The sequence below is a fragment of the Pezoporus wallicus genome, unplaced genomic scaffold, assembly GCF_028554395.1.
Source record: "Pezoporus wallicus isolate ANWC-B61680 ecotype Strahan unplaced genomic scaffold, APGP_CSIRO_Pwel_v1 contig_13954, whole genome shotgun sequence".
NCBI classification, from domain to species: Eukaryota; Metazoa; Chordata; class Aves; order Psittaciformes; family Psittacidae; genus Pezoporus; species Pezoporus wallicus.
This window is the reverse complement of record NW_026638000.1, coordinates 3,138,515-3,161,237: the sequence shown is the minus strand read 5'-3', so window position 1 is coordinate 3,161,237 and position 22,723 is coordinate 3,138,515. Positions and strand designations below refer to the sequence as shown.

The 22,723-nt window shown below is 41.8% G+C and overlaps 1 protein-coding gene across 1 annotated transcript in view; it reads right to left on the bottom strand.

The window, feature by feature from the left end:
* CUNH10orf90 (chromosome unknown C10orf90 homolog) overlaps positions 1–22,723 on the bottom strand; it is a 69,957-nt gene that overhangs the window by 36,688 nt on the left and 10,546 nt on the right. The gene's annotated exons all lie outside the window — the stretch shown is intronic.

Genomic DNA, 22,723 nt, shown 5'->3' with positions numbered 1-22,723 from the left:
ACAAATTCTATTGCATCATGACTTTTCTAGTTCAGTAATACCTATAACATTAGCACATTGGATGGGGCTTGGAGCAACTAGGTCTAGTGGAAGGTGCCCCTGTCTGTGGCAGGGGACTGGAACTGGATGAGCTTTAAGATCCCTTCCAACCCAAACCAGTCTGGGATTCTATGACCAGTCTCTGTTTTTGACATCTTTTGTGTTCTTTGAGCTCTAGCTTGTCTGCAGCTTTTTACTCAGAGCTAATTTCCACATAACACGGAGTCTGGGCTATTGTAACAAAGCATTACATCTGCTGTCAACAGTTTTGCCAGAAATTACATTACTTTCTATTTTGTACTAAGCATCCAAAATTAATTGTCAAAAATTCTCTATTTGGACTGAAATCTCTTGACACTACTCGCTGTTGCTTTATGGCAACAAGTCACACCACTGGTAAGACCTTCTGCACTACTTTTCTTTCACTCAGACAGCCTGCCACAGAAGCTAATCTTCTACTAAGCAGAATTTCACTTTACATGTAACATTATATTAACAAAGGAATATAAATCAGCTCCGCTTTAAGAAGTGTTCATTAAAGCATATCCACCGTAGCAGGCTTCATCTTGGGTGCAGCTAAGGAGTAGAATTGAAGGAGGAGGAAGGTATCAGGTCTATTCCCCACTGAGATCTCTCCTTGAGTCCTACGACAGAACAGCAATCATAAAACATAACAAGATGCTTGATGAACATTTGGCTTTAATAAAGCATACTAAAGTATACTTCAGCGGCACAGCTCCAAGATGTCAATGCCCCTGTGTATATATTCATAGCAGGTATGAAAGAAAAGGGAGGTTTGCTTTTGTCATTGAGCAACAGAAAAGTCCTGAGCAACAGAGAAAACAGCTGGACTTATTAGTCACAGTATGGGTAAAAAGCGAATAGCCGGAACAGAGGGCCCACTACACGTTTTTATTAGCAAAGAAGTGAACTGTGGTTGCAGACAGTGAAAATTCAATGAACCTGATCTGGCACTGGATCTGGGTAACTGCTAGCACAGAACATGGGTGAGATGCCCTTGGAGCATGCTCTTAACCCTGCTGTGGTATGCAGTGAGAAGGTGGTGCTGTGCTTTCACTGAAGGACAAAATCCACCTGCACCCACCAGAAGTGGGATAGGGGCAACTGCTGGGTGAGCCTTATGAGAAGCTTATTTTCAATGTACCACTGCTCTGGTGAATTACGTGTGAATACCTTCCTGATTAAGAAATGCTGCATATGCTGTCTTGCTTTTTAAACCAACTAAATAGGGAATAACATGCAGAGAACAATCAAAAAGAAATTCTTAGAGTTAAGGCAAATAAAAAAATGCAGAAGTTTGGTGAAAAAAAAGTACATAATTAAAGTGAAAACTTCCACTAAATTATCAATATTTTCCTTGAATACTTTACAGTAAGAAAACCATAGTTGTCTTAGATCGAGCTGGAAAGCTACAAGAGGAGAACATCAACTTGTGAACATCAACCAGTGTACAAGGAAATCTAAAAGGCTGGCTGGAGATGAATCAGATCCAGACAGCCATGCTTTGCCAGATGGCCTTTCATGAATTTCATTCAATGTGTTTTCAGCACAAGAGAAAGACTGAGTGCTACAGGGTCAAACAGGAACAAGCTGTCAAAGTCCACACCATAAATTACATATAATATGTAAGTTGTTCTTATCAAAGTAACCTCCTGTGGTTAGCAATAATCTGTAGGTAAGACCTTTCAATTTCACATAGAATGGGAATGTATTGGTTAATTCTTGTTTGTATAACTTTAAAAAGTAGTGTTTCTGGAGCAGGAGAGATAGGAAGAAATGAGGTTGGAGAAAGAAGAAGAGGAGGAAATGTTTTTCTTCTTTGCTAAATCATCCAGAGTGGAGTTGTGTGTTGCATTTTGTACCATACCCTGTGTAAAGGCATTCTCATATTACTACAAGAATCCTACTGCTGGAAAACACTCAGACTTTTGGCAAGTCATTTAATCTAGTTGCTGAGATAGACTAAATGGCATTGGCGGCTAAAGCTCTAGTATTTTTCCTGGTATTATTAAATCTATACTTGGAAGCTTTGCATTTGTTAATTTATGTCAACGGAACAACCAACAAACCTTTAAGAAGACCTTGAACCTGTGTTTGGAATGAAGATACCTCAAGGAGCATAAAGGTTTAGCTGAGACCTATCACACAAAGTGTTTTCATACAAGTTCTCATTGCTGACAAAACACATCACGCTGTAATTCCTGTTACACAAAAAAATGCAAAGTTCAGTTTTGCCCTGTGTAAAAGCATGAAAGAAATGGCATTTTGAGTACTTTCCATCCCTGTGGGGAGTATGAGAAACTTATCTCTATCCAAGTTGAAATCCCAAGGATTTGTTTAACCTCCCCTGACCCTCCCTTCCCACCATGACCCACCTCTCCAACTTACAAACAGGAGATGGGAAGAGGAATAGAGGAGCAATTGCTGGCATATAAACTTTGTCCTATTACGTCTTCACTCTTTAGTTTTTCCCTCACAAATACTGTTTGTTGAACCAAATGATACGCTCCTTGGCAAAGCATCTGGACATCCAGCTACAGACCAGGGTTTTCCTAATTACAGAGTGCAGCTGGAATCGATTCTCCCAGTCTCGAGTGCCTGGATGTCTGCCTCGGGCCAACTGGCAGCCTACTCAGATAATGATTCAGAAAAGATGTACTTGTAAATCAGCTTGCTAAAACACAGATAGATTGCAAAGGTGAGGGTGTTGGTGAAAAATAGCGTACCACAACTACTTGGCATGCACAGGTCAGACCAGTTTGTAGCCAGCTGGGGTTTTTGCACAAAACTTGAGACACATTAAAATGGCCCATGAATAATGCTATTTTCACAGAATCCCAGACTGGTTTTGTGTTGGAAGGGACCTTAAAGCTCATCCAGTTCCAACCCCAGCCACGGGCAGGGACACCTTCCACTAGAGCAGCTTGTTCCAAGCCCCTGTGTCCAACCTGGCCTTGAACACTGCCAGGGATGGGGCAGCCACAGCTTCTCTGGGCACCCTGTGCCAGCGCCTCAGCACCCTCACAGGGAAGAGCTTCCTCCTTATATCTAACTTAAATCTCCCCTGTTTCAGTTTGAACCCATCACCCCTCGTCCTACCGCTACAGTCCCTAATGAAGAGTCCCTCCCCAGCATCCCTATAGGCCCCCTTCAGATACTGGAAGGCTGCTATGAGGTCTCCATGCAGTCTTCTCTTCTCCAGGCTAAACAGCTCCAACTTTCTCAGCCTGTCTTCATACAGGAGGTGCTCCAGTCCCCTCGTGACCTCCTCTGGACTTGCTCCAACAGCTCCATGTCCTACTTATGTTGGGGACACCAGAACTGTGAAAGTGCTGCAAGTGGGGTCTCACAGAGCAGAGTGGTTTCAGGTCTTTGTTAGACATATACAGGCTGCCACCCTGGGGCGGGTTGTTTGATGACACCCCCAGTGACACGGCAGAGCTGGAATGCCTTTAGACCACTGGCCTTGGCCTCTTCTCCAGTTTTTGTCATGAAAGTTGCATATTCATCTGATGACAAACTTCAAATACAGGTCAACTCTTCCAATCTCCTCCACCCTGCTCCAAGCCAAACCTGATCAGGTCTGCCATCCTCTCTGACCCACCAGTATCATCTCAAAATGAACTGCTCTGGAGGCTCCAAGAACTTCCAGCACCTCCCTCACACCACCACAAAAGAGCATCACAGAATAAACACACTGGTATGAAACTTCACCAAATATACTGTCTTTTCTGTTGGTTCTTACACCACCACCTAAGAGACCTGTGAGGGGATTTGGGTCCCTCCCTGTCCATGGCAGCCAGGGTCCCTACAGCCCCCAGGTCAGCACTGTTGAATACCCCAAAATACTCAAATTCCCCACTTGGCACCAGAGAGCTAAAGGACATCAATGTCTTGGCTGCAGGGTCAGGTATCAGAGCAATCACTCAGCTAATACAATGTCTTTGGCATCAATGAAGACTTATTTTTAAACCCTTTTCTCCTTCTGTGCATTATTCCTACTGTAAGTTATCAGCAGGTAAACCACGTCATTAAAATCAGCTTGGAGGAACTAATTTATACTTTATTCTGTTTAAAGCATTAGTTTTGTTCAAATTATCTTGTGTCTTTTTACATTCAAATACCTGAGGAAGCCTTTAGGAAAAGAGTCATCATTACAGATTCACCACACCGCCTCTCAGTAAGGGCTGGGAGAGATCATCACTCACATCCTCAGATCTGAAGTGAGTCATCCAGAAAAGCCATCCGGACATTACAGACACATCTAAGATGAAAGCCAAGTCAGAACGAACAGCAGAACCAAATCCACATCTTCTGGTCTTCTTCATGTGTCATAAAGAAAGAATATCATAAAATTGCAGAGACTATTGTCATCTAAAGTAAAACTGAACAATGAAGCTAAAGTACCAAAAGTAGAGACAGGCAAATACTGAAAATCCCACCTTATGCTGAAGTTCCTGCTGGTACTGAATTGATTTAAAGGCAATCTACTGGTGAATGTTGTGTTTACTTATTAGTAGAGAAATTGATGCATCTCCAGAAAGCCTTGGCACTGGCACAGTCTTGTCATCCTTCAGGGATGTTATCCTGAGCCTCCAGAAATGGTGTTAAATTCAAGTAGAGATGAGGTCTTGTACTGATGATGATCCAGAGGCAATATCCCAGTGAAGATGGGGCACAGGCATAAAGGCAGCCCCACAGCCACATGTGGAGTTTACTCATCCACAGTGTCATAAAAATAGACCTGGTTATCATCTCTTCAGGATTCGACATCAACCTTCATCTAAGACCAAACTGCAGTTTTCACTAGAGATACAGGAGGAGCACACAATGCCATCCTGATAACTCAAACACAGCTAGAAACCATACTGTGCTTACCCATCATAGAATCCCAGCCTGGTTTGTGTTGGAAGGGACCTTAAAGCTCCTCCAGCTCCAACCCCTGCCACGGGCAGGGACACCTTCCACTAGAGCAGCTTGCTCCAAGCCCCTGTGTCCAACCTGGCCTTGAACACTGCCAGGGATGGGGCAGCCACAGCTTCTCTGGGCACCCTGTGCCAGCGCCTCAGCACCCTCACAGGGAAGAGCTTCTGCCTAAGAGCTCATCTCAGTCTCCCCTCGGGCAGGTTAAAGCCATTCCCCTTGGCCTGTCCCTACAGGCCCTTGCCCAAAGTCCCTCTTCAGATCTCTTGTCAGCCCCCTTTCGGTGCTGGAAGATTGTTATAAGAGAGGATGACAAACGCAGGGTACTTTAGTCCTGCAATGCACTTACTTACAATGGAGGTCAAACAGCAATACAGGTTTAGGGGAGAAGAAAGCAGCTGACAACTATTTACTTGAAAGCTTTCTTGTCGTGAATAAAAGCTAAACCAACACAAACAAGTGCTTTGCCACAAAAGAAAGTACTTGAACACAGTTGCATGAAGATAATAGTGTTTTAAGGCAGCTTTGCTGGGAAGGTTTTCAAATGAGAGTAAGCGAAACAGCCTGAAATCATTTTAGTCTGAACAGGCTTCCTTATGTAAACAAAATGGAAAAATGTTTTTTTAAGATGTCAGGATGGATTTTCTTCTATTACAAGTAGCATCACGAGATTTGTTAACTGAATTATCTTGCCCTGCTTGCACACCTTGAAGCTGTAGCTGGCTGCCTGCAGGGATGATTACGGGATCCGCCATGGAACGGACAAATGAGTTCTGGTCTGCTATCAAAAAGCCAGAAGTCATAAATCTCTCATTATCCATGCCATTAGAAGCAAGGTGCTCATCAGGGGACTAAACAGAGCACAGGAATTATATCTTGAAACCCATGCAGAACAGAAAAAATAGTGCTTTCATTATGCATTGCTATTATTCTTTATCTTCACTTAATAAAGTGGGAAATCACCCCCAGCATATCCATCACACAGAGACAAAATTAAGTAGATTCTTCTCTTGCTCCTTTTTCAATTTCTCTCCCTCCTCCAAGGGTTATTTCTATTTCTTCCCTATTTTTACATTTTCAATGGTGGGGGGGGGAATGCATTCCTATGCTTCCCTAGGCAGAACAAGCTTATACTAACAAATCTCAGTCCCTAGGAGCACTAGCTAGCTCTCCAAACCTGCCAAAGCCCAGCTCTGTGGACATAACTCAGGCCAAGGTCTCAAATGGGAGCACACAGGAAGATTGAACTGACACAGGTTTGATTTCTTCAGTCTAAATAACACAGTCAGTCACTGGAGCTGCCTGTTGGAGCTCCACTGATATCTTTATAAAATGGGGAGCTCAAACCCAGGGTATTAGAGAGGATATCTGTAAGGTATGGAGAATTAGGGTGGATCATGAGGGATAATGGCGTTAAATAGCCAAAACATTCTCTTTCATATTTTTTCTTCAGTAACTTCATTGTAGAAATAGAAGAGATCCCATAAGTGTCACAGGTTCCTATTCCTATAGTAGCAAGAGGAAGAACTGAAAACAAAGAGCAAGCCATCAAGTGCCCCCCGATGCCAATGAGCAAAGAATGGTGCTCATGAATCTCCATGGTTCTCCCCAGTTTGGTGGGGTGGCTTTCACCCATCTCTTTGCACTGCCAAAAACAGTGCGGTAGTGTCCATGTACTTCACCACGATTCTGGGAGATGCAAACCAAGAGCAAGGCAGTTGTTGGAGGCTGTTTTGTGTAAGAAAGAAATACGCAGCACTGACTTTTGAGTTAGATGAATAAAACATTCAAATATGAGCAGTCGATGTGCCAGAAGTTTATACAAAGGAGGAGGTAGACAGGAGACAGAGACAAAGAAAGGAGGAGAGTCAAAGCCACGTTTAATTTTTTTCAGGTCCCACTTCTTTCTAATTTTAATGCATTCTGAATACTATTCCTAGTTCAGATCCTTGCACTAAGATTCATTATTACCTATTCTTATTGTGAGGGTGCTGAAGCACTGGCACAGGGTGCCCAGAGAAGCTGTGGTTGCCCCATCCCTGGCAGTGTTCAAGGCCAGGTTGGACGCAGGGGCTTGGAGCAAGCTGCTCTAGTGGAAGGTGTCCCTTCCCATGGCAGGGGCTGGAACTGGAGGAGCTTTAAGGTCCCTTCCAACCCAAACCATTCCAGGATTCTATGATTCATTCTATTGTACCATTACTTGGCTTATTGAGCACTGAGCAGCTAATGTACTCTCAAGAATAAAGATGTAACTAACAGAAACAATTCATACAAAAGAGCTATTGCAAAGGATCCTCCACTGCTCTCAGAGACCCCTTCACAGCATGTTATTAAGACATCCAGATTTTAGAGGCCATGTATGTTTCTGAAAGCACTAGAATGTTTCAGATAGCCAGAAAATTCTTCAGTGACTGTAAACATGACAAATACTATGCATAAGCAAACAAAGGAAAAGCAGTTCTGCAGCCAAAAAAGTATATTTATGAGCAGTTATTTTAGCGTGATTACGTGTATTCATGTAAAGGTCACAACATACAGAGAATTTGATGGTACAAATGGGTTCTGTAAATAAAAATTCCACCCATGTTACTCAGAACTGGCAGTAATTACAAAACATCCACATTTGCCTAAAGCTGCTTATGCATAAGAGAGAGAGGTAATTGTCTGGCCTCGGCATTTCGGTATTTCTTACATTTAACTGCTTTTGTAAGAGCATAAATTTAAGACAAGGAACTGTAGAGGGGATAAGAGGTGCACTCTCTGTTACACGTGCATTTTATGACTCAGTGCATACCTTGCTGCAGGGATTTTTCACAATGCTTTTGCTTAGCAATGATATTTGCTTTATTGATTCTTCTTTTTTCTTCCCTTTTAATACTCTTAATACAGTGGTGGCTTCAGGAAATGATGTGTGCTGCAGGTACAGATGCTTTTGTTAAGACATGAAAGTAGTGATTCCAACACACATCTATATGAGTCCAATTCTGTTTCCAAAACAAAGACACAGGATGTTCACATGAGCCAAATTTGACACTGAGCGATTTGTACAATGGAACTAAACTCAGCGGAGCACCAGGCATGCCAGATTTAATATGGACTTTTCATGTTACTTTTGAACAATAGGAGCATTCATTTCTCCGTAATACTTGGGATATTGTTTCTTTCTGGAACGACACTTTAATGCTGTGATTACAGACAGCAGAAACTGCTTGATAATAGGGGATAAAGTAGGCTAAAACCAAGAGAAAAACATCAGTGTTCACAGGATAAAAACACAATAGCTAAGATTTAAATAAACACAAAGCTTAAAATGTTAAGTTTCAAAGTCACTACTTTGATCACAAAGTAAATAGGTTTATTCTGCATAATTTAAGACTACTCCACATCTCCCACTAATTTGAATTGCCACTGACTTGCCTTGACTCAAATCTAACAACTCTTCACACAGCTGAACTTCGCAATTATTTCTACCACGTAAAACTTTTTGCTTGGTGAAATATTACCCAAGCTTGCCTTTTGAAGGGAAATTGGAAAACAAATCTCTATTCATAGCATGCTTTTACCAGGCGGCTGTGATTTGTTTGATCTTGGGATTAGCCCTTTTGAATTCCACTGCAACAGGTTGAGAAAGACAGATCATGCTAGAGATTAAAATGAAAATGGAGTAATACGAACATAAAACAGGGCATGGTGGATTTTGGGTTTATCACCAGATTCAACAGAAGATAATTGGTAATTGCCTTTTTTTTAATCATTCAGGCTTTGAATTCAGAAATGGAGAGTGCAGAGAAGCTTGGAATTGATGATTAAATGTTAAAGTCCTCAAAACCTTAACTTTGAGCTTCTTTTAGTTGGCAAGGAATGAAATTTAGAGCTCTCAAGCTCTCTTCTGGCTGTGGATATCACATGAATGAGGGGGAGCAGGGCTGGGAGCTGTCGGCCCCACTGGACCAAGCACCCGTGGCTACTTCTCCAAGATGCAATAACCTGCTGCCTAGCAACAACCCACAACTCATTACTGCTTGTATATTCCATTCCTTCTGCAAACCTCAAAGCTCTGATCCCAAATTATTGCATACGGCAACATCAGAGCTGCAACAGATGAATAAGAAAGCACATTTTCCTTTACTTGCTGCAAGAATTCCTGGCTCTACGGTGTTGTATTCATTAAATATACTCAACCCCCAGCAACGCATTTTGGTGGAAGACCAATCTGAAAACTATTTCAATATGTGAATAGTTATTTTTACAATAGTTGGCCCCTAAGGAGCTACTTCTATGAATAAAGTCATTCACATACCTACACATTTCAGTGATGAGGTCACCAAGACTGATTTAGGGTCAGACACAAAGGGTCACGTTCTCCTGGGCATGAGTATGCTGGATAACATGACGCAGCTATGCCTGCAGGGAAGTTATCCCTGTGGTTTAGAAGTCCAGATTTTTTTCCTAATTATTATTTACTGTATGTGGAACAATTAAGGAAAAACCATTAAAAACCCAGCCCACAGCCCTCTTGCACTGTGCTGTCTGCTTGCACCTAATTTTTAGCCTGATTTCCAGGAAGAATTTGATTTATGCCCTATCTTTCTGTTTGTCCAAGCTGGGACTTCTGAGTTTATGGGCTATTTCAAGCAACATGACAGCAGGGTCAATAGCAGATCTCTGACAAGCTTACAGCAAAAATCAATGCCTTTGCAGAAATGAGAGGCTGCCACAGGGGGAAGTTCACTGGGTCTCCCCTGTTTGATGTGTTCAGGACATCCATAGTACATTGCTCATGGCAGGTCCTGCTCCGTGTCCTTGGGAGCAGTGAAGAGGCATGGGTGGCAGCTAGAAGAGGGGATGGAGAAAGAGATGCGAGGAGGAGGGGGGAACAATAGGTCTCAGGGTACCAGCGCATGGGCTTCCTCAGCTCTGCTGCTCATGAAATTACATTTTTCTTGTTGGTCTGTATTTTCAATTTCACCTTTTTGTTTTCATTGTCTAAAAACAAGATGGAAAGCTAATGCTGAGATTATGGAACTGGAGAGGCTTGAAGAAAAGTGCTGGAGGCCAATCTAATGATGCTGTAACTGCCTGAGCCCAGGATTACTGTACCTTAGACATAATCATAGCCCTGTTTAAAGTCCCATAGCAAATTATTACTGGAGTAGCTTTCTTAAATATGTCTACTCTGATAGACACAGCACTGAAAAGCCAGATTTTACTACACAGAATACATGGAATAATGCAGTGTGAAGTAATAGCTGAATAGCTTAGTATAACAAAATGCTGAAGTACCTATCTATCAAAGGCAAAATTAAGTTGTTACGGATGATTACCACCACTACTTTGTTCACTCTACAGTTGTTCTGTTCGACAACCTCTGATCCAGAGCCAACACGTAGTGCATTAAATAATTAAGCTGCACTCCTCATCCAGCACAGCTCCCCCAGATGAATTCTGGCCCCTCTCCCTTTCAGTCTTTCTTCTGGGTGCCTTGGGATGAGAATTGATCCCAAAGGTCTCTTCAGGTCCACCAGTTACAGGAGACAGGCTGCTGAGTGTGCTTTCAAGAACCTCTTGGGTAATCATTGATACTCTCACTAACATTAACTACCATTAAATCCCCATCTAGAAGCTGCAGAATGACTTAAAGGACATTACCAAGCATTTTTGAACTTAACAAGGAGTTTTCTAAGAGCTCATAACCCCATACTGGAGACTCAGATGCTCATGTGGGACGTGATCTGTCTGAAGGCAAGAGCAATGAGCTTGACATTGGAAGTGGGGAGATACATTCTTGTGCAGAGAGACAGTGCAAGCCTGGATGCTTTGGCAAAGGAGAAGTGCAGGTGGAATTCTTCTTTAGGAAAGTTTCAGCTGGAAATACAGTTTAGATGTAAAACTCTATAGCTTATCTGCATTGCTACGGCCCTTGTGCAAGCTGTATTTTGAGGTCTCCACTTTCTATTTTAGGGTGGCTCTCAGCTGATCTCTCTCATGATGCAACATAATTCCCCCCTCCAACCCAAGCTAAAGCACCAAAAAAAATTCCATGGAAACACTTGGCATTTTGTGGAATAGCTTGTAATTATTAACCTGACCTCCTTGCAATGGACTCGCACAAGCACTGTGCCAGTGAGTTGCTGCCAGTCACATCAACTGACTTAGTTAATATGTGTATTGGCACAACACAATACCTAGTTCTACCTGGCTTCTGAATCCTTGTGACATACAGCTTCCACCCTTTTTCATCCCACACCCATGCTGCTGGGGTAACCCCTGCTAACTAACACTGTACTGTGGGTACACACTTCCCTGTCACTCTGCCGTTGGTCCCATGCTTTCTCATGTCAGGATGGTGCCCTGGCTAAATTCCCGGCCACAAAACCACTGCAGGTAGCTGCAAGAGGCCAGTGAAGTACTTTGTTTCTACCAACTATGCTGTCCCTCCTTCCAGAAATATCACTTCCCCTATGAGTAGCATGTTCCCTCCCCTCTTTCTCACAGTACAGCTGCACCTTCTTTCATACCCTGACTTTCCCAGACTGATAGGCTCAGGTAGAATCCCAGACTGGTTTTGGGTTGGAAGGGACCTTAAAGCTCACCCGGTTCCAACCCCTGCCACAGACAAGGACACCTTCCACTAGAGCACCTTGCTCCAAGCCCCTGTGTCCGACCTGGCCTTGAACACTGCCAGGGATGGGGCAGCCACAGCTTCTCTGGGCACCCTGTGCCAGTGCCTCAGCACCCTCACAGCGAACAATGTCTTTATTGAATACACTATCTATTGATTTGTAGATCAATTTATTGGATTGCTTGAAGTTACTTTGGTTAACTTCCAAAGGTTTGTAAGATGGGATGGGTTTTTGGCTGTTTTGCTGCTTGCTTTTTTAATTTGTTTGGACTTTTTTAGCATCCGCTCATTAAAGTTACCTGAGTGACTTTGGTGTCCAAAAGGCAAAATGGAGAAGAGCTTGGCCTTTGCTGGGGTATATATAAATGCTGAGAGCGTTCCAACATCTGCCCCATCACGGGGAAGCAAACAGGGTCACAAGCCAGTAACATTTTATCTTAAACCATGGACATCTATTCTCCTGTTGGAGCTTAGAGATCCTGTGTTTTGTTTCCCGTGACATATACATGCAATTTGGCTAGTGAGAATGACAGACCGATGTGTATACACGAGTATTGAACCTACCAAGTACTGCATTATTCAACAGCTGGGACTAAAAGGCCCAACAACAGAAGTATTTACTGTAAATTAAAACCCAGCTGAAGCCAACTTTAGAAGATTAGCACAAGATTCATGCGCTGCTTTGATCACTCCAAAGACTAAGGTCAAATAGTGCTAAGAAAGAAAAAGCAAACTCAGGGCTATTCTTTTGTACATTACTTAATATTCTGGTAATCACAACACGAAAGTATGTACTGATGCTACACACGGACACGCACTACAGGGATACCTGCAAGGCAGGGACAAAAGGATGCTGAATCTTACACTCATTTGAGCTAAAGGTTTTGACCTCTTTAAATGGATTTAAAAAATGGCTTTCAGGAAAGTGCCTTTAAAAAATAATAACATAAAAATAAAGTAAAAATACAATAAAAATTAAAATAAATGAAAATAAAATAAAAATAGAAAATAGATAAAATAAAAAATATACATAAATAAGATAAAGAAAAAATATAAAAGAATATAAAAATAAAATGAAACAAACTTAATCAAATAAATAAAATGAATGAAATAAATAAAATTAAATATGAAACCCAAAATACAAAACCCAGAATAAAACAGGCTAGTAAGTCAGGATACTTTTTGGATGCTCAGTGGGATAAAAGTCACCAAAGACGTATTAAAAGAAAAGAACCAAAAATTTCAGCAAGTCATTCATGTTCTTTTAAAGAAAAGGCAAAAAATGTTTCTCACACCCTAAACTGAACCCATCCTTTTGGAATATCAGTCCATTGATTTAGGACCATCTTATTACTCCTAAAGGTATCACTGCCTTACTTAGAGCAATACTGGGATTAACACCTTGACCAGAATATTAATGCTGATAGATCTATCAATGCAGACTCATATACTTAAATGAGCGTTTAAGGAAAGTTTATTAATCTACAATTCGGTGGCAAGAGTTGCCTTTTTTACTAATAAATAAATAAATAAAGTACTGAAACCAAGCTCAAAATGCCTCTGTAGCTTGTGTATAAAGTGGTGTTTCTGGCTCTGGTAGCCATAGTGGTAACACTGGCATTTTCCTACAGACTTTAAGGTCAAGGTTTTGGGGTTTTTTGGTGTTGCCTTGGGTTTTGGTGGTTTGGGTTTGCTTTTTTTCCCCCCAGAAAGCACTGCCAATTTTCTCTCTTGCCTTTAAAAAGCAAGAGCTGAATCAACAAGGTGCTATTCGCTTCCCAAACTATTCGTCCAAACCCTTGTTTTTCTACCAAAGCTTCCAGTCAGTGATTACTTACTGGCAAAGCTGGGCTCAGATCTGGAATATACTGAACCCAAATTATTAAACCTTCATACATGGATCCCTGGAGTAAACTTCTTTGGGGAGCCAATCCCAAGGTTAGCTCCATCAAGCTGGATCCAGACTAACAGAGAAAGAAGCAGGGAAGAAAGCCTTTATGGTGGGAAGCAATGCTGCAATAAAATACAATATTCCCTTGAATGAGGAGTTTCCAGTACCTTTGCCTACAGCAAGTTATGATAACAGCCACTGCTTTATATGAAGAAATGAACAGCTTTATGTTACTGACCTCTATCACATATAGCCATGAAATCAGAGTTGCAATTGTAGTTATTTGCTGCTTTTTAGATATTCATTTCTCTTCCTCAGTGCTTAGGAGAGCTGACTGAAGGCAGCTTATACTAGATTAGGCTTCCAAAACCTTCATGCATTATAGACTTCTAGATACAGGGCTTTTTCCCTCTCAGAAGGTGAAAGTGTTGAGTCATTTCTTTTAAAGAGCTGAATGAGGTTATTGCTTATAAAAAGAAAAAGCTGGCTGTTCAAGGCAAGGCTAAATGAAACCCAGGCAGCGGCTGCAGCACCACACAGCAGCATCTGACTCGGGATCCGGGCTCCCCAGATCCGCTCAGCCTGGCTTAAATCAGCCAGGCACTATCAGCTTATCCACGATCATAATGTGGATTAACAAGGGCTCGTCGGATGGACCCGTGTGCCAGAAATGATTATGGTTTAAAATGCGAGAGCCTGGCAGGAAGGGATTGCCATTTGTGAAGCCAGTTCATTTAATGGGGAAATAACCCGCATATTACAGTAGAGGATAATTTGGCAGTTATAGTTTCAATGGCTCAGAGACATAAAATACAGTCTCATCAATGTGTAAGATTAGAAGTAATTAGCCCTTGCATGGTAAAGTCATCAGTTAGAAACTAGACTCCATCTGGGGACTTTTTGTAATAATGCCTTAGGGACAAGTAAGATGGGACCTTTGGCTTACATGATTTGGAAAGGACTGAGACCTAATTAGATCTGCAAAGATGAAGTAACTGCAGTAAAAGGGATTTTTAAACATGAAACAGATTCGCTTTCTCTAAACAAACTAGGTATATTACACTCTGGAACAGTAAGAGAATTAATCAAAAGACGGTGAGCAAACAACTGCTGTGCAGCTGCCAAATAGAAGATGATGCAGGATTATAGAGAATTGAAGAACATTTAATAAGAACTAAAGACTATTTAATAGTTATTTTGTTAAGGTTTTACTTAAATGTGGAGAAAACAAAACACACTTAAATCCAAGGGAGCATGTTTTCTTAAATCTGTTTCTCCAAATGCATAAGTTATAATAAACACTGATTGCCTTGAGTAAATAAAAGCTAATTTTCTTGCAGAAATAACATACCATTTACTTTTTCACTCATTACACAAAACCAGACTTGCAGCTTTTCAGAGAGGGATACAAAGAGCTATTGTGTTTTTACTACTGAGTTCCATAACGTATTCACCATCTTCTATTTTCTTACAAAGACTTGGCACTTTGTGCTGGAGAAATGAAAAATCTTAAGTTAGCTTCTCAGCAATGACTGCCTCATTTACATGATCTATCTTCTCCTAAGGAGAAGGAAAAGAAAAACCCCTCACTGTATGATATTAACATTTTTCTCCCCTAACTTAATACTCTGCGTTTTGTCAGTGCAGAGCTGGATCATTAAAGCCTGGAAGCTAAATGGAAAAGTATTGTAAGGCCATGAACTAGGAGTGAAGCAACAGTGATATAGTGATCTTAGAGAGAAAAGAGTGCTGAGATGACACATGTAGGTTTACACACTCAGTCTTGCTGCTTAAAAAAGAGTAAGTAAAATGGCATCTGACTCATAAGTAGGCAGGTCAAGGCTGAAAGAAGTTGCCAACTAGCCAAAAAACCTCGGTATCTTTGTTCTACATTTGTCCTTGCACATATGGGGGTGGCAGGGCTATATTTTTAAGTAATTTCTTTTATAAAAGAACTATCTTTAGCTATTCCTGGGTCAACTCAGTTTTAATCTACCATAAAATGCCTGTGAAATTACACACTGTTTGGCATTGCCCATAGAACTGTAAGCTCAATAACCTTAATCTGAGCCAGACTTGGTGAAAGGATATCAAACGAAGCCTCCTCCTTAAATACATTATCCTATACAACACATCCATAGTCAACTGTGCAGCTACAAACGTTACTAGCATGACGACCAAGACCACCCACTTAACAAAAAGAGCCTCATATAAACTAGCCACCAACAATAAAGACATCCCCGTGGCATCCCACTGGGGATGTATACAGCTACTGGAACTCAAACGCTGCCTCTATGCTCTGTGAAAAGGAACCAACCACTGTAAGCATTTCTAACTGGAGCAGTGTTTTCCTTTAACTACAGCTCACACACACAAAATGGTTTCTCTTCTCTAATGCAGTAGGGTCTACACAACTTGGTCTGATACACGCATCCTCTGTGCAGAATGCAGTTCCACCAGCAGCTATATGGAGGAAGCTCAGTGGGGTTTTTCTTTACACAAAAAGAAAACTAACTCTGTTTTTAGGAGAAGAGCACAATAAGCTTGATGGCTAGTCAATCACCACGAGAAAAATCAACAACAACTTAAATGCTCAAGTATTTCAAGCCTTTGAGTGACCTTTCGAGAGGATTTTGGTTTGAAAATACAGTATGAGGAAAAGCTATGGATTTTGGAATTCATCTTATATCCAAAGCCTTTGCTAAATGTCTCGTGGAGCTTGCTAGAAATGTAAAATAAACAGCAGTGGGGATCAAAGCAAGGGAAAAATGAATTAAGGAAAAGGTGGGCTGGTGCTCAGCCGATGATCCAGGTCAAGAAGACGTATTTGGCTTTGATGACGTGTGCTGGAAATACTGCTCAGCTTTCCACTTCTCTTTCCTCAGATAGCCAGACAAACTGGGAAAGAGAGAGGTGGACACAGGGGAATAAAAGAACAACCCTCACAGAAAACACAGTCCCACCTTAACAGAGTCCCTGTGGGGGAATATCCAACAGAGGGAAGGGGAGAGCTTTAGTGGGGTCTAAGGAACAGAACAGAACAGCACAGTGGAACAGCACAGTTAAGGCTTTAAGAGCTGAGAGAGTTTTCTTAGGGTTTATTATTAGTGTATTTGGGTTGTTGGGCTCTTTTTTGAACTAAAAGCTGAAGCAAAGGTGGCTGTAAAGAGAGAAAGTGGAGAAGGAGAGTCTCAGGTGAAAATAGAAAAGCTAATGGCAAAGAACAGCTAAGACAAGGAAGACTGCATTTATGCATGGAGCATAAAAATAGCAACCGAAGCAGTACTAACTGTGTAAGTTTGAATAAGAACACATAGCACAGAAATGCTGAGTAACCCAGAATGTAAAAATGAATAAAGCAGGACACCTGATTACTTTTTAAAACAGGATATTGGGATCACAGGCATCTCAGCATATGATGGGATTAAGATAAAACGTTCCACACTATGAATGAAACCCCAGTATAAATTGTGTAGACCAGGCTGACAAAGGAGCAGAGTGAGAACCAAGGAAAATATAAACTAGGTAAAAAACCCAAAACGCACACAGCAGTACTCCAAAAATCCCCTTAATCTCAATTTCCATCCTAAAGCAGCAGAAGTACACTGAGAACCAACATTTTCCCTGAATGGCCTAGAAAAATACTTACACTAAATATGTTGGGACTTGTCAGCAAAAGGAAAAATAGAAGTAATATGGTAAAGATTTGCAAAAAAATTCCTGAACAGCTTTCATAATATGCATAGGAAGAGGTATGGGGAGACATGAAACTACCAGGTAGATACACACACCTTAGGAGGTGTATTTTTCTGCATAACATGTAATTAAATTGTGAACCTGGATGACCAAAATCAGGATAATGATCACAGACTCATAGAATGACTCTATTGAAGGGTTCAAGGGACCTTAAAGCTCATCCAGCTCCAACCCCTGCCACGGGCAGGGACCCCTTCCACTAGAGCAGCTTGCTCCAAGCCCCTGTGTCCAACCTGGCCTTGAGCACTGCCAGGGATGGGGCAGCCCCAGCTTCTCTGGGCACCCTGTGCCAGTGCCTCAGCACCCTCACAGGGAAGAACTTCCTCCTAATCTGAAATCTACATTAATCCTAATGTAACTGGATCCTTGTTCTGACCCACTGTTGCTGTTATATTCCCATCACAGGGCCTCTATAAAGGATATTGTGGTCATCCTTTAGAAATATTTGGGAAAATAAGACCTTAAGAAAAATGCAAAGGTGGCTTTGGGGTGGGTTTTTTGTTGGGTTTGGGGGTTTGTTAGGAGGGTTTTCTTTCCTGATATTCAAGGCCATGGTGATGATAACTCCTATACACAGCTAAATGGTAAACTGGAAGTATTCACAAATGTGAGCAACTGCAGTGTTTTACTGTGAGATGACATGTAGGAGATGAACTCACCTTTCACAATGACAGTCTGCTAGAAAATTCTACCCTTTCCGAGGAGTAAATTGTCCAAATAACACCATTATGCTATTATTTTGGTACATATAAATTGCAAAAACCACAACAAAAGGGAGCTCATAGCTGCTGTTCTCTTTGATGTATATTACAGAGGAATTCAATAAATTAACAGAAAAGAAACAAGTTTAGAGGTTCCACATCAAACTTGCTTGTGCCAGAACAACATGCACTGGGCTGAGGGAGAAATCTCTGCTCTAAAATAAAAGCTAAGCTGTTTATTGAAACACAAAGCAGCGCATTCAAGGCTTTTGCCCATCCTGTGTTATGGAAGGATGCCCTAGGGAGCTCCAAGTTTCATAGTTTGAATTGCTGTTAGCAAACAATGAGAAATTTATGGTAAGGATTTGTCAGCAACAGCAGTGAGGCCACCGTGCCCCAATATACAGAAAATAACCATCTACGTGGAACTCTTTATGGGTGCAGGCTTTACTTACCCAATCCTTCAGCTTGAGAAAACATGTATTTACCGTATAAAGCTGTAATTCTGCATCAACATCCAGCTAATTGGAGGTTTGCTATCATTAATTTAAGTAATATGCATCCATCTCACAAAAATAGCTCCTAGCAGCTTCTTTAATTTAACCTTTCTTTTAGCCTTCTGTTTTTTCCCTGTCACACAACCAGCAATTCAGTGCTCACAAATGACCTCCCGTGTCACAACCACGCCGTAACAATCAATGGTAGAAATTTCACAGAAGAGATTAAATTCTACACTGTTTATTTGATGAATTACAGGAATGTAGTTGCTTTAGCTGCTCAGAGTTAAGCTTTCATTTTAAGCTGAGTGTGTTGCATCAGAGACAGTAAACGAGAGACTCGTATTTTTGTTACTTACATGGCTATAACGGAAGTAAAGCCAAATCCACAGCATCTATTGCATTAAAGTTGACATTTAAAGATGTTTGCTTTTTATCCTGTCATCTCACTACTTAAAGCAATAGATAAGGAATAGATATAAAACACAAAGTGTTTCTGCATCAAACTTGTGATTATTGCATTATACTATAACGATTATGCTTTCTTACCTGCTATCATGCCATGCCAGAATGAGGCAGAGCTGAGGATCATTTTCCCACAAAGCTTTGAAGGTGGCAAATGATCCCAAAGTAAAAAAGCAACTCCATCACTGCAAATCACATCACAGTTTAGTTCAACCTGAAGTTATTATTCACCATTTAAATTAAGGATTGCAAGAGAAATGCATCCTGAGCTTTTCCCATTTCCCTTACACTCACAATTTGGCTAATGAACCAAGAAACCAATTAGTGAAACATCTCAATTTATGGCAGGTTCAGGTAATCTTTAGCCAGGGCACAGTTAAAACTCTTGCACTGTGAAAAGAAGACTTTTCATCTTCAGAAACGGCACTGTGGAATTAATGACCCCTCTTCATAGAGAGCATCAGTGGCGGCCCTATTTGCCCAAAGGCAGAGACCTCATCTCTCTCCAGCATGGAGGCAGCAGCATCTGGTTGAAACGTCTACACAAATACAACATTTTCTTTCTGTTGACATTTTGCGGGGGTTTAGTGTATTTTGGCATAGAATCATAGAATCGTTAGGGTTGGAAAGGACCTTAAGATCATCTAGTTCCAACCCCTGCATGTGGATCTTCAGTCCATGCTGGTGCACAGCAGAGGTTGGATGTCTATGCAAAGACAAGGGTTGTGGAGAAGCTTCCTTTTCATGTAGCAGTTCAAAAGATCACAAACTGTTTTGTGTTGGAAGGGACCTTAAAGCCCATCCAGTTCCAACCCCCTGCCACGGGCAGGGACACCTTCCATAGAGCAGCTTGCTCCAAGCCCCTGTGTCCAACCTGGCCTTGAACACTGCCAGGGATGGGGCAGCCACAGCTTCTCTGGGCACCCTGTGCCAGCGCCTCAGCACCCTCACAGGGAAGAGCTTCTGCCTAAGAGCTCATCTCAGTCTCCCCTCGGGCAGGTTAAAGCCATTCCCCTTGGCCTGTCCCTACATCCCTTATCCCAAGCCCCTCTCCAGCTTTCCTGCAGCCCCTTTAGGCACTGGAGCTGCTCTCAGGTCTCCCCTTCAGGAGCCTTCTCTTCTCCAGGCTGACCCAGCCCAGCTCTCTCAGCCTGGCTCCACAGGAAAGATGCTCCATCCCTCTGAACACCTCTGTGGCCTCTTGAATGTATCACCATCCCTCAGTTGCCTCTTTAAGGTATCACCATCCCTCAGTTTCCCATCCAAGGCATTGTGCTGAAGACTTTCTCCAAATTTACAGCACTGCTCTGGCTGCTCCAAGCCTGTGCTTCACTGCACGGCCAAGGAGAGGGACTATGACAGAGGCCACGTTCTAGCTTCAGGTCAGGGGTGTGCTCATGGAAAGGAAAAAGTCTCACATTTCAGAGACAAGAATATCAAGAGGGCTGATGATTCAAACTGGGGAGGCAGAGGGAAGAGTGCCCAAACCTGGTGGTGGACCAATGTCCAGGATATATCTCAACACTCACGTTCTTCCTACATGCCCGGATCCACAGCTCAAGCCCACTCCTTCACATCAGGTGTCTCAGCCAGTTTCTCTACTTATAACTAATGTCATCAAAGGGCTAAAGAAACAGTAGATGGACTCCAAACCTGAGATTCAAAAGCGTGCTTTCCCAGTTCCCTGAACGAACCCATTGGACAGGCTGAAATGTGGTACAGGTAAAAACAATAGAGGGTTCATGGGATAAAAGGAAACACATAAAGGAATAGGGGAGGGAATCCGCTGCTAAAAGGAATTATTTGCTCCAGGGACTGCTCCTGCCTTTTGCACTACAAAAAGTACTTTAATGAAATACATTAAAAAATAAGAACCAGATGCTTCAGCCCATTCTCTTTTGCTTCTGTATAACCAAGAGAAGCGGCACCAAGCTCTGTGAACAGAATACACCTTTGTTTACCAAACTGCATCTCTTCCATGGGCTTTCCATTCTATTATCACCTGTTTCTAAACATTGTGTTTTACTGATTAAAGATATATGTTCTGCACCAGAGAGGCACGTGTGCACGAGTTCAAGATTTACATCAGTTGCTTCTTACTCTATTAAACAATATCAAATCCTTACACACCTACCTAGAGCCCCAAAATATTGCCCATCTCCCAACCTTCCCACCACTTCTCACCTACCTCAGTCCTCAAGACCACACTTATGACATCCAGAAGTCAAACCCAATCCCACCTCTTCACGGATCAGCCTGAATGTCTTGCAGCTAATGATGTGTCTCAGAGGGGGAGCTCACCAGAGCTGGAAGAGGGGTAGAGTCATAGGGACTCTACATACATACGTACTCTTGATACAGCAAGGACCTCTACAAGATATGGGTATTTTTTGAGTTACTGCTTGTATGGAAGCATTTATCTCATGCAGCTTAGTTAAGTACTACTTCTACAAAGGCATTGGGGAGTAATCTAATATTTTAGTAGCACTATGATGCACACTTCACAGTTTGGGAATCCCAGGTTTAGAGGAATTTCATTTCAACAGGAGAGCACTTTCCAGGGATGATCCTCTGCTGATACCATCTTGCAGTCAGGGTGTGCAACCCCAGTTGGAATGGGAGAGCAGCAAGAGAAGAAAAACACGTCTGTGTGAAGCGGAGCCTGACACATGCACACTTAATGAGTCTTAGAATTGGACACGATTCAGAAGTTGTATATAGACAGTCTCAGAGCGCTACAAACATGAAGTGCAGGAAATAATTTGAGCTACTCAAACATTATTGAGCTGCAATCAACTAATCACTTAGGAAGAAAACCAAGAGTCACGAACAGCTTAATGTAAACATCTTTTCAGCATGCAAGAATAGGCAACGAGGAAAACAAGTATTAGGCTGCATAAGAAACAGAATGCGCTATGGAAAATACAGCAGCACTAAAGACAATCTAGTGGCATGCTAAAATACTGTGTCTACTGATAGTTCTTGTCTCTAAAATTTTAAGGGTACCTAAGTTGTATAGGTGCATCTATTATTTTCAGCTTTTATGTACTAGGTGCTCTTACAGTGAGAATTTAGGTATGGGCAATAAATATAGGCTTTATCTTTTAAATCCAGTTCATCAATAACCACATCTTCATTGAAGAAAACATTGAACCCAAACTCAAACAAGATTTCATCTGAAGTTTGGGTTTATTTCAGTTCTGGGTGGTAGAAGGAAGCCACTTCCTTTTTCCATTGTAAAGAAAAAGGAGAACGAACTTAACTTTATTTACAGCAACGATAATATTATGAGAGGCATGAGACTTGGTAATTGAGTCAGGAGGAGAAGTGGAAGTCTCCTGTGACAGCCTGCAATTGTCAGAGCTCCAGCTAAATTCAGCAGACTTAGATTTAAGTAACATTTTGAATGCCTGGATAGTACCTGTATCAAACCTGGCCCCCGGACCTCTAGAGATTGCTTCTCTCTGCGTTTTGGTCCTCCTGCTTTAATGCAGCAAATATCAACCAGAAAATTATATGGGAAACACTCCACTTCATGCTAAAAATATTTCATGTGTAAGTGCATGAAAAATTCCATCCCCTAGCAACTGTGAGATTCTTGCTGGAAACAGTGATGGGAAAGATGGGGCTCCAGGAATGTTAAGAGTCAAGCAAGGATTCTGTGGGTGTGAAATTGCTGGCAATTACCCCTGATCACTGGCTGCACATGGCTTTGCTGAATGCGTTTGGATTTACTGTGGAAATTGGCCTGAAGTGTTACCAGATTCTGGGAGCCCTGATTAAAATAAACTGTGCTCGAGATCCACGT